We start from the raw sequence: 12,959 nt of genomic DNA, 5'->3' as shown, positions 1-12,959 counted from the left end.
AAAGAGGAATCAAATCTAACTTGAACCATAAAAGAAAAAAAACCCTGAACCCACCAGTTATACAGAGGGAAACCCTATCAGGGCACTTGCTCCAGCGGTAAACAATTCTGAAATTGGTCAGAGGTGGGGAATCACCTCCCATACAGCCAGCAACCCACCCCCCATGCAAGGAGCATCCTCATTGCAAAGCTGGGGGACCGTGCTGAGGCATCTGTGAGTAAACGTGAGCTGAGCCCCAGGCCAGATGCTGCTGAACTGTTGCCACCCTTCCCAGGTAAAACACCTGAATATGTACAAGGGCTTGAAAGCCTAGAGGAAGGGCCGTGGAGCCACACCAGCGACAGCACGCAGGCCAACTTGGTGCCTGCAGGCCAGCCAGGATGGTCCTGGCCCCGGGCGCTCTTCTTGAAGCTTTCTATCGCCCTGCCTGAGATACCCCTCCTGTCCCGGCCCCCACTGCTTTTTTCCTTCCTCACCTCGGTCCGGAGAGAAATTCCATTGGAAGGTATGGGTGACACATCCGCTTCTTTACAGGTGGCAGCCTGGCAACTCCTGCAGAAAGGCCAGCAGAGCCCCACTCACACCGGGCAACCAACAAAGCCTTGGCCCCTCACTCCCTCCCACCAGCACAGCCCCGAGACTGCTGACGGGGCAGAGAATATGGAGTCAGGCACAACTTCAGGGGCTATTGCTGCCTGGAGCGCTGTTTATATTGACCTCAAACACGCACACCTGGGGAGGGCCGGCCGGCAGGGTAAGGCTGCCCAGATCAGCTAATCCACAACCCTCAGGGAATCACATTGTTGAAAATGGACCTCGCTAAGGCAGAATAGAAGCCAAGGAAAAAAAGGACACAATGCCATTTGCAGCCCCGTAGATGAGTCTAGAGGTAATCACGTGACTTGGAGTAAGTCAGAAAGTGAAAGACACATATCGTATCATATCACTTATAGGTGTTACCTAAAAATGGATACCAGGGCAGATATTTCCACGGAGAAGGGCAATCACAGATTCATTAAACAAACTTATGGTTCACCAATGGAAAGGTTTGAGGATTGGTTTCATTACGATATTGGGGTTAACAGACATAAACAAACACAGGTGACATATATAATCACCAAAGACCTACGGAATACCAAGAGAAGACGACTCAACATTCTGTCCTAACGTACACGGGAAAAGGATCCCAGGAAGAACAGACATCTGTATATGTGTAAAAGAACCACATCTTCCACACCTACAACAAGCCAAACATTGTAATCAAACTTGCTGTAATGGAAAATAAAAAAAAAAAATTAAAAACACGAACAAGAAGTAGTGAGACAAACTTGAGGGCCCTTCTCCTGGCACATTCCATTCTAAATTCCAATCTAGAACACGACTTCCATTGAGGCTCTGTTGCTCTACTAACCAGATTTGGTAAGGGAGAACTGCTGCCACCTTGTGGCCGTTTCACGCAACAGCAGCTTTAATCCCAGCGCTAATGGTCAGTTGATATTCAAAATCATTGCAGGCCTGTAAATGACACCTGCCCTGAAAACAAATCCTGGGGTCACATATCGACCAAAAAATTCAAAGGACTTCCATATTTCAAGACGACCATTTCAAAAGGCATATTTTACGAACATTAGTGTTCTGCTTCTTTTTCTTTCTTTCCTTTTTTGTTAAAAAAACGGGAATGGAAAAAGGCATCCCTCAGAATGGGCGAAAATCGTTGCAAATGAATCAATGGACAAAGGTTTAATCTCCAATATATATATAAACAGCTCATGCAGCTTAATATTAAAAAAACAAACAACCCAACACAAAAATGGGCAGAAGATCTAAAGAGACGTTTCTCCAAAGAAGACACAGAGATGGCCAAGACGCACATGAAAAACTGCTCAACAGCCCTAATTATTAGAGAAATGCAAATCAAAACTACAATGAGGTATCACCTCACACCTGTTAGAATCGGCATCATCAGAAACTCTACAAACAACAAATTCTGGGGAGGGTGTGGACAAAAGGAGCCCTCTTCCACTATTGGTGGGGATGTAAATTGATACAGTCACTATGGAGAACAGTATGGAGTTTCCTTAAAAAAACTAGAAATAGAATTACCATCTGATCCAGCAATCCCACTTCTGGGCATATACCCAGAGAAAACCATAAATCAAAAAGGCACATTCACCACAATGTTCATTGCAGCACTATTTACAATAGCCAGGTAATGCAAGCAACCTAAATGCCCACAGACAGATGAATGGATAAAGATGTGATACATATATAAAATGGAATTTTACTCAGCCATAAAAAGGAATGAAACTGGGTCATTTGTAGAGACATCGATGGATCTAGAGACTGTCATACAGAATGAAGTAAGTCAGAAAGAGGAAAACAAATATTGTATATTAATGCATATATGTGGAACCTAAAAACTGGTACAGATGAACTGGTTTGCAGGGAAGAAATAGAGACACAGAGGTAGAGAACAAACGTATGGACACCAAGTGTGGGAAGCCATGGGGTGGTGGTGGTGGGATGAGTTGGGAGATTGGGATTGAACTGTATACATGTATATGCATAAAATACATAACTAATAATAACCTGCTGTATAAAAAAAATAAAATTAAATTTCAAAATTTTAAAAAATAAAATTTTAAAATAAAATAGAAAAACATTCTTCCCTTCACACAGATGTATTAATATGAATGAATTATTTCCATGCTTATATCTATAAATACATAAAAGAGGAATCAAATCTAACTTGAACCATAAAAGAAAAAAAACCCTGAACCCACCAGTTATACAGAGGGAAACCCTATCAGGGCACTTGCTCCAGCGGTAAACAATTCTGAAATTGGTCAGAGGTGGGGAATCACCTCCCATACAGCCAGCAACACACCCCGCATGCAAGGAGCGTCCTCATTGCAAAGCTGGGGGACCGTGCTGAGGCATCTGTGAGTAAACGTGAGCTGAGCCCCAGGCCAGCTGCTGCTGAACTGTTGCCACCCTTCCCAGGTAAAACACCTGAATATGTACAAGGGCTTGAAAGCCTAGAGGAAGGGCCGTGGAGCCACACCAGCGACAGCACGCAGGCCAACTTGGTGCCTGCAGGCCAGCCAGGATGGTCCTGGCCCCGGGCGCTCTTCTGGAAGCTTTCTATCGCCCTGCCTGAGATACCCCTCCTGTCCCGGCCCCCACTGTTTTTTTTCCTTCCTCACCTCTGTCCGGAGAGAAATTCCATCGGAAGGTATGGGTGACACATCCTCTTCTTTACAGGTGGCAGCCTGGAAACTCCTGCAGAAAGGCCAGCAGAGCCCCACTCACACCGGGCCACCAACAAAGCCTTGGCCCCTCACTCCCTCCCACCAGCACAGCCCCGAGACTGCTGACGGGGCAGAGAATATGGAGTCAGGCACAACTTCAGGCGCTATTGCTGCCTGGAGCGCTGTTTATATTGACCTCAACCAGGCACACCTGGGGAGGGACGGCCGGCAGGGTAAGGCTGCCCAGATCAGCTAATCCACAACCCTCAGGGAATCACATTGTTGAAAATGGACCTCGCTAAGGCAGAAGAGAAGCCAAGGAAAAAAAGGACACAATGCCATTTGCAGCCCCGTAGATGAGTCTAGAGGTAATCACGTGACTTGGAGTAAGTCAGAAAGTGAAAGACACATATCGTATCATATCACTTATAGGTGTTACCTAAAAATGGATACCAGGGCAGATATTTCCACGGAGAAGGGCAATCACAGATTCATTAAACAAACTTATGGTTCACCAATGGAAAGATGTGAGGATTGGTTTCATTACGATATCGGGGTTAACACACATAATCAAACACAGGTGACATATATAATCACCAAAGACCTACGGAATACCAAGAGAAGACTACTCAACATTCTGTCCTAACGTACATGGGAAAAGGATCCCAGGAAGAACAGACATCTGTATATGTGTAAAAGAACCACATCTTCCACACCTACAACAAGCCAAACATTGTAATCAAACTTGCTGTAATAGAAAATTAAAAAAAAATTAAAAACACGAACAAGAAGTAGTGAGACAAACTTGAGGGGCTTTCTCCTGGCACATTCCATTCTAAATTCCAATCTAGAACACGACTTCCATTGAGGCTCTGTTGCTCTACTAACCAGATTTGGTAAGGGAGAACTGCTGCCACCTTGTGGCCGTTTCACGCAACAGCAGCTTTAATCCCAGCGCTAATGGTCAGTTGATATTCAAAATCATTGCAGGCCTGTAAATGACACCTGCCCTGAAAACAAATCCTGGGGTCACATATCGACCAAAAAATTCAAAGGACGTCCATATTTCAAAAGGACCATTTCAAAAGGCATATTTTACGCACATTAGTGTTCTGCTTCTTTCTCTTTCTTTCCTTTTTTGTTAAAAAAACGGGAATGGAAAAAGGCATCCCTCAGAATGGGCGAAAATCGTTGCAAATGAATCAATGGCCAGAGGTTTAATCTCCAATATATATATATATAAACAGCTCATGCAGCTTAATATTAAAAAAACAAACAACCCAATACAAAAATGGGCAGAAGATCTAAAGAGACGTTTCTTCAAAGAAGACACAGAGATGGCCAAGACGCACATGAAAAGCTGCTCAACAGCACTAATTATTAGAGAAATGCAAATCAAAACTACAATGAGGTATCACCTCACACCTGTTAGAATCGGCATCATCAGAAACTCTACAAACAACAAATTCTGGGGAGGGTGTGGACAAAAGGAGCCCTCTTCCACTATTGGTGGGGATGTAAATTGATACAGTCACTATGGAGAACAGTATGGAGTTTCCTTAAAAAAAACTAGAAATAGAATTACCATCTGATCCAGCAATCCCACTTCTGGGCATATACCCAGAGCAAACCGTAAATCAAAAAGGCACATTCACCACAATGTTCATTGCAGCACTATTTACAATAGCCAGGTAATGCAAGCAACCTAAATGCCCACAGACAGATGAATGGATAAAGATGTGATACATATATAAAATGGAATTTTACTCAGCCATAAAAAGGAATGAAACTGGGTCATTTGTAGAGACATCGATGGATCTAGAGACTGTCATACAGAATGAAGTAAGTCAGAAAGAGGAAAACAAATATTGTATATTAATGCATATATGTGGAACCTAAAAAATGGTACAGATGAACTGGTTTGCAGGGAAGAAATAGAGACACAGAGGTAGAGAACAAACGTATGGACACCAAGTGTGGGAAGCCATGGGGTGCTGGTGGTGGGATGAGTTGGGAGATTGGGATTGACCTGTATACATGTATATGCATAAAATACATAACTAATAATAACCTGCTGTATAAAAAAAATAATAAAATTAAATTTCAAAATTTTAAAAAATAAAATTTTAAAATAAAACAGAAAAACGTTCTTCCCTTCACACAGATGTATTTATAGGAATGAATTATTTCCATGCTTATATCTATAAATACATAAAAGAGGAATCAAATCTAACTTGAACCATAAAAGAAAAAAAAACCTGAACCCACCAGTTATACAGAGGGAAACCCTATCAGGGCACTTGCTCCAGCGGTAAACAATTCTGAAATTGGTCAGAGGTGGGGAATCACCTCCCATACAGCCAGCAACCCACCCCCCATGCAAGGAGCATCCTCATTGCAAAGCTGGGGGACCGTGCTGAGGCATCTGTGAGTAAACGTGAGCTGAGCCCCAGGCCAGATGCTGCTGAACTGTTGCCACCCTTCCCAGGTAAAACACCTGAATATGTACAAGGGCTTGAAAGCCTAGAGGAAGGGCCGTGGAGCCACACCAGCGACAGCACGCAGGCCAACTTGGTGCCTGCAGGCCAGCCAGGATGGTCCTGGCCCCGGGCGCTCTTCTGGAAGCTTTCTATCGCCCTGCCTGAGATACCCCTCCTGTCCCGGCCCCCACTGCTTTTTTCCTTCCTCACCTCGGTCCGGAGAGAAATTCCATTGGAAGGTATGGGTGACACATCCGCTTCTTTACAGGTGGCAGCCTGGCAACTCCTGCAGAAAGGCCAGCAGAGCCCCACTCACACCGGGCAACCAACAAAGCCTTGGCCCCTCACTCCCTCCCACCAGCACAGCCCCGAGACTGCTGACGGGGCAGAGAATATGGAGTCAGGCACAACTTCAGGGGCTATTGCTGCCTGGAGCGCTGTTTATATTGACCTCAACCAGGCACACCTGGGGAGGGCCGGCCGGCAGGGTAAGGCTGCCCAGATCAGCTAATCCACAACCCTCAGGGAATCACATTGTTGAAAATGGACCTCGCTAAGGCAGAAGAGAAGCCAAGGAAAAAAAGGACACAATGCCATTTGCAGCCCCGTAGATGAGTCTAGAGGTAATCACGTGACTTGGAGTAAGTCAGAAAGTGAAAGACACATATCGTATCATATCACTTATAGGTGTTACCTAAAAATGGATACCAGGGCAGATATTTCCACGGAGAAGGGCAATCACAGATTCATTAAACAAACTTATGGTTCACCAATGGAAAGGTGTGAGGATTGGTTTCATTACGATATCGGGGTTAACAGACATAATCAAACACAGGTGACATATATAATCACCAAAGACCTACGGAATACCAAGAGAAGACTACTCAACATTCTGTCCTAACGTACATGGGAAAAGGATCCCAGGAAGAACAGACATCTGTATATGTGTAAAAGAACCACATCTTCCACACCTACAACAAGCCAAACATTGTAATCAAACTTGCTGTAATAGAAAATAAAAAAAAAAATTAAAAACACGAACAAGAAGTAGTGAGACAAACTTGAGGGGCTTTCTCCTGGCACATTCCATTCTAAATTCCAATCTAGAACACGACTTCCATTGAGGCTCTGTTGCTCTACTAACCAGATTTGGTAAGGGAGAACTGCTGCCACCTTGTGGCCGTTTCACGCAACAGCAGCTTTAATCCCAGCGCTAATGGTCAGTTGATATTCAAAATCATTGCAGGCCTGTAAATGACACCTGCCCTGAAAACAAATCCTGGGGTCACATATCGACCAAAAAATTCAAAGGACGTCCATATTTCAAAAGGACCATTTCAAAAGGCATATTTTACGCACATTAGTGTTCTGCTTCTTTTTCTTTCTTTCCTTTTTTGTTAAAAAAACGGGAATGGAAAAAGGCATCCCTCAGAATGGGCGAAAATCGTTGCAAATGAATCAATGGACAAAGGTTTAATCTCCAATATATATATAAACAGCTCATGCAGCTTAATATTAAAAAAACAAACAACCCAATACAAAAATGGGCAGAAGATCTAAAGAGACGTTTCTTCAAAGAAGACACAGAGATGGCCAAGACGCACATGAAAAGCTGCTCAACAGCACTAATATTAGAGAAATGCAAATCAAAACTACAATGAGGTATCACCTCACACCTGTTAGAATCGGCATCATCAGAAACTCTACAAACAACAAATTCTGGGGAGGGTGTGGACAAAAGGAGCCCTCTTCCACTACTGGTGGGGATGTAAATTGATACAGTCACTATGGAGAACAGTATGGAGTTTCCTTAAAAAAACTAGAAATAGAATTACCATCTGATCCAGCAATCCCACTTCTGGGCATATACCCAGAGAAAACCATAAATTAAAAAGGCACATTCACCACAATGTTCATTGCAGCACTATTTACAATAGCCAGGTAATGCAAGCAACCTAAATGCCCACAGACAGATGAATGGATAAAGATGTGGTACATATATAAAATGGAATTTTACTCAGCCATAAAAAGGAATGAAACTGGGTCATTTGTAGAGACATCGATGGATCTAGAGACTGTCATACAGAATGAAGTAAGTCAGAAAGAGGAAAACAAATATTGTATATTAATGCATATATGTGGAACCTAAAAAATGGTACAGATGAACTGGTTTGCAGGGAATAAATAGAGACACAGAGGTAGAGAACAAACATATGGACACCAAGTGTGGGAAGCCATGGGGTGCTGGTGGTGGGATGAGTTGGGAGATTGGGATTGACCTGTATACATGTATATGCATAAAATACATAACTAATAACCTGCTGTATAAAAAAATAAATAAAATTAAATTTCAAAATTTTAAAAAATAAAATTTTAAAATAAAACAGAAAAACGTTCTTCCCTTCACACAGATGTATTAATAGGAATGAATTATTTCCATGCTTATATCTATAAATACATAAAAGAGGAATCAAATCTAACTTGAACCATAAAAGAAAAAAAAACCTGAACCCACCAGTTATACAGAGGGAAACCCTATCAGGGCACTTGCTCCAGCGGTAAACAATTCTGAAATTGGTCAGAGGTGGGGAATCACCTCCCATACAGCCGGCAACCCACCCCCCATGCAAGGAGCGTCCTCATTGCAAAGCTGGGGGACCGTGCTGAGGCATCTGTGAGTAAACGTGAGCTGAGCCCCAGGCCAGCTGCTGCTGAACTGTTGCCACCCTTCCCAGGTAAAACACCTGAATATGTACAAGGGCTTGAAAGCCTAGAGGAAGGGCCGTGGAGCCACACCAGCGACAGCACGCAGGCCAACTTGGTGCCTGCAGGCCAGCCAGGATGGTCCTGGCCCCGGGCGCTCTTCTGGAAGCTTTCTATCGCCCTGCCTGAGATACCCCTCCTGTCCCGGCCCCCACTGCTATTTTCCTTCCTCACCTCTGTCCGGAGAGAAATTCCATCGGAAGGTATGGGTGACACATCCTCTTCTTTACAGGTGGCAGCCTGTCAACTCCTGCAGAAAGGCCAGCAGAGCCCCACTCACACCGGGCAACCAACAAAGCCTTGGCCCCTCACTCCCTCCCACCAGCACAGCCCCGAGACTGCTGACGGGGCAGAGAATATGGAGTCAGGCACAACTTCAGGGGCTATTGCTGCCTGGAGCGCTGTTTATATTGACCTCAACCAGGCACACCTGGGGAGGGCCGGCCGGCAGGGTAAGGCTGCCCAGATCAGCTAATCCACAACCCTCAGGGAATCACATTGTTGAAAATGGACCTCGCTAAGGAAGAATAGAAGCCAAGGAAAAAAAGGACACAATGCCAGTTGCAGCCCCGTAGATGAGTCTAGAGGTAATCACGTGACTTGGAGTAAGTCAGAAAGTGAAAGACACATATCGTATCATATCACTTATAGGTGTTACCTAAAAATGGATACCAGGGCAGATATTTCCACAGAGAAGGGCAATCACAGATTCATTAAACAAACTTATGGTTCACCAATGGAAAGGTGTGAGGATTGGTTTCATTACGATATCGGGGTTAACAGACATAATCAAACACAGGTGACATATATAATCACCAAAGACCTACGGAATACCAAGAGAAGACTACTCAACATTCTGTCCTAACGTACATGGGAAAAGGATCCCAGGAAGAACAGACATCTGTATATGTGTAAAAGAACCACATCTTCCACACCTACAACAAGGCAAACATTGTAATCAAACTTGCTGTAATGGAAAATAAAAAAAAAAATTAAAAACACGAACAAGAAGTAGTGAGACAAACTTGAGGGGCTTTCTCCTGGCACATTCCATTCTAAATTCCAATCTAGAACACGACTTCCATTGAGGCTCTGTTGCTCTACTAACCAGATTTGGTAAGGGAGAACTGCTGCCACCTTGTGGCCGTTTCACGCAACAGCAGCTTTAATCCCAGCGCTAATGGTCAGTTGATATTCAAAATCATTGCAGGCCTGTAAATGACACCTGCCCTGAAAACAAATCCTGGGGTCACATATCGACCAAAAAATTCAAAGGACTTCCATATTTCAAGACGACCATTTCAAAAGGCATATTTTACGCACATTAGTGTTCTGCTTCTTTTTCTTTCTTTCCTTTTTTGTTAAAAAAACGGGAATGGAAAAAGGCATCCCTCAGAATGGGCGAAAATCGTTGCAAATGAATCAATGGACAAAGGTTTAATCTCCAATATATATATAAACAGCTCATGCAGCTTAATATTAAAAAAACAAACAACCCAATACAAAAATGGGCAGAAGATCTAAAGAGACGTTTCTTCAAAGAAGACACAGAGATGGCCAAGACGCACATGAAAAGCTGCTCAACAGCACTAATATTAGAGAAATGCAAATCAAAACTACAATGAGGTATCACCTCACACCTGTTAGAATCGGCATCATCAGAAACTCTACAAACAACAAATTCTGGGGAGGGTGTGGACAAAAGGAGCCCTCTTCCACTATTGGTGGGGATGTAAATTGATACAGTCACTATGGAGAACAGTATGGAGTTTCCTTAAAAAAACTAGAAATAGAATTACCATCTGATCCAGCAATCCCACTTCTGGGCATATACCCAGAGAAAACCATAAATCAAAAAGGCACATTCACCACAATGTTCATTGCAGCACTATTTACAATAGCCAGGTAATGCAAGCAACCTAAATGCCCACAGACAGATGAATGGATAAAGATGTGGTACATATATAAAATGGAATTTTACTCAGCCATAAAAAGGAATGAAACTGGGTCATTTGTAGAGACATCGATGGATCTAGAGACTGTCATACAGAATGAAGTAAGTCAGAAAGAGGAAAACAAATATTGTATATTAATGCATATATGTGGAACCTAAAAAATGGTACAGATGAACTGGTTTGCAGGGAAGAAATAGAGACACAGAGGTAGAGAACAAACGTATGGACACCAAGTGTGGGAAGCCATGTGGTGGTGGTGGTGGGATGAGTTGGGAGATTGGGATTGACCTGTATACATGTATATGCATAAAATACATAACTAATAATAACCTGCTGTATAAAAAAAAATAAAATTAAATTACAAAATTTTAAAAAATAAAATTTTATAATAAAACAGAAAAACGTTCTTCCCTTCACACAGATGTATTTATAGGAATGAATTATTTCCATGCTTATATCTATAAATACATAAAAGAGGAATCAAATCTAACTTGAACCATAAAAGAAAAAAAAAACCTGAACCCACCAGTTATACAGAGGGAAACCCTATCAGGGCACTTGCTCCAGCGGTAAACAATTCTGAAATTGGTCAGAGGTGGGGAATCACCTCCCATACAGCCAGCAACCCACCCCCCATGCAAGGAGCGTCCTCATTGCAAAGCTGGGGGACCGTGCTGAGGCATCTGTGAGTAAACGTGAGCTGAGCCCCAGGCCAGCTGCTGCTGAACTGTTGCCACCCTTCCCAGGTAAAACACATGAATATGTACAAGGGCTTGAAAGCCTAGAGGAAGGGCCGTGGAGCCACACCAGCGACAGCACGCAGGCCAACTTGGTGCCTGCAGGCCAGCCAGGATGGTCCTGGCCCCGGGCGCTCTTCTGGAAGCTTTCTATCGCCCTGCCTGAGATACCCCTCCTGTCCCGGCCCCCACTGCTTTTTTCCTTCCTCACCTCGGTCCGGAGAGAAATTCCATTGGAAGGTATGGGTGACACATCCGCTTCTTTACAGGTGGCAGCCTGGCAACTCCTGCAGAAAGGCCAGCAGAGCCCCACTCACACCGGGCAACCAACAAAGCCTTGGCCCCTCACTCCCTCCCACCAGCACAGCCCCGAGACTGCTGACGGGGCAGAGAATATGGAGTCAGGCACAACTTCAGGGGCTATTGCTGCCTGGAGCGCTGTTTATATTGACCTCAACCAGGCACACCTGGGGAGGGCCGGCCGGCAGGGTAAGGCTGCCCAGATCAGCTAATCCACAACCCTCAGGGAATCACATTGTTGAAAATGGACCTCGCTAAGGCAGAATAGAAGCCAAGGAAAAAAAGGACACAATGCCATTTGCAGCCCCGTAGATGAGTCTAGAGGTAATCACGTGACTTGGAGTAAGTCAGAAAGTGAAAGACACATATCGTATCATATCACTTATAGGTGTTACCTAAAAATGGATACCAGGGCAGATATTTCCACGGAGAAGGGCAATCACAGATTCATTAAACAAACTTATGGTTCACCAATGGAAAGGTGTGAGGATTGGTTTCATTACGATATCGGGGTTAACAGACATAATCAAACACAGGTGACATATATAATCACCAAAGACCTACGGAATACCAAGAGAAGACTACTCAACATTCTGTCCTAACGTACACGGGAAAAGGATCCCAGGAAGAACAGACATCTGTATATGTGTAAAAGAACCACATCTTCCACACCTACAACAAGCCAAACATTGTAATCAAACTTGCTGTAATGGAAAATAAAAAAAAAAAAATTAAAAACACGAACAAGAAGTAGTGAGACAAACTTGATGGCCTTTCTCCTGGCACATTCCATTCTAAATTCCAATCTAGAACACGACTTCCATTGAGGCTCTGTTGCTCTACTAACCAGATTTGGTAAGGGAGAACTGCTGCCACCTTGTGGCCATTTCACGCAACAGCAGCTTTAATCCCAGTGCTAATGGTCAGTTGATATTCAAAATCATTGCAGGCCTGTAAATGACACCTGCCCTGAAAACAAATCCTGGGGTCACATATCGACCAAAAAATTCAAAGGACGTCCATATTTCAAAAGGATCATTTCAAAAGGCATATTTTACGCACATTAGTGTTCTGCTTCTTTTTCTTTCTTTCCTTTTTTGTTAAAAAAACGGGAATGGAAAAAGGCATCCCTCAGAATGGGTGAAAATCGTTGCAAATGAATCAATGGACAAAGGTTTAATCTCCAATATATATATAAACAGCTCATGCAGCTTAATATTAAAAAGACAAACAACCCAATACAAAAATGGGCAGAAGATCTAAAGAGACGTTTCTTCAAAGAAGACACAGAGATGGCCAAGACGCACATGAAAAGCTGCTCAACAGCACTAATTATTAGAGAAATGCAAATCAAAACTACAATGAGGTATCACCTCACACCTGTTAGAATCGGCATCATCAGAAACTCTACAAACAACAAATTCTGGGGAGGGTGTGGACAAAAGGAGCCCTCTTCCACTATTGGTGGGGATG

The sequence above is a fragment of the Mesoplodon densirostris genome, unplaced genomic scaffold (genome assembly GCF_025265405.1).
Source record: "Mesoplodon densirostris isolate mMesDen1 unplaced genomic scaffold, mMesDen1 primary haplotype scaffold_46, whole genome shotgun sequence".
In the NCBI taxonomy this organism is placed as follows: Eukaryota; Metazoa; Chordata; class Mammalia; order Artiodactyla; family Ziphiidae; genus Mesoplodon; species Mesoplodon densirostris.
This window is presented reverse-complemented; position numbering follows the sequence as displayed.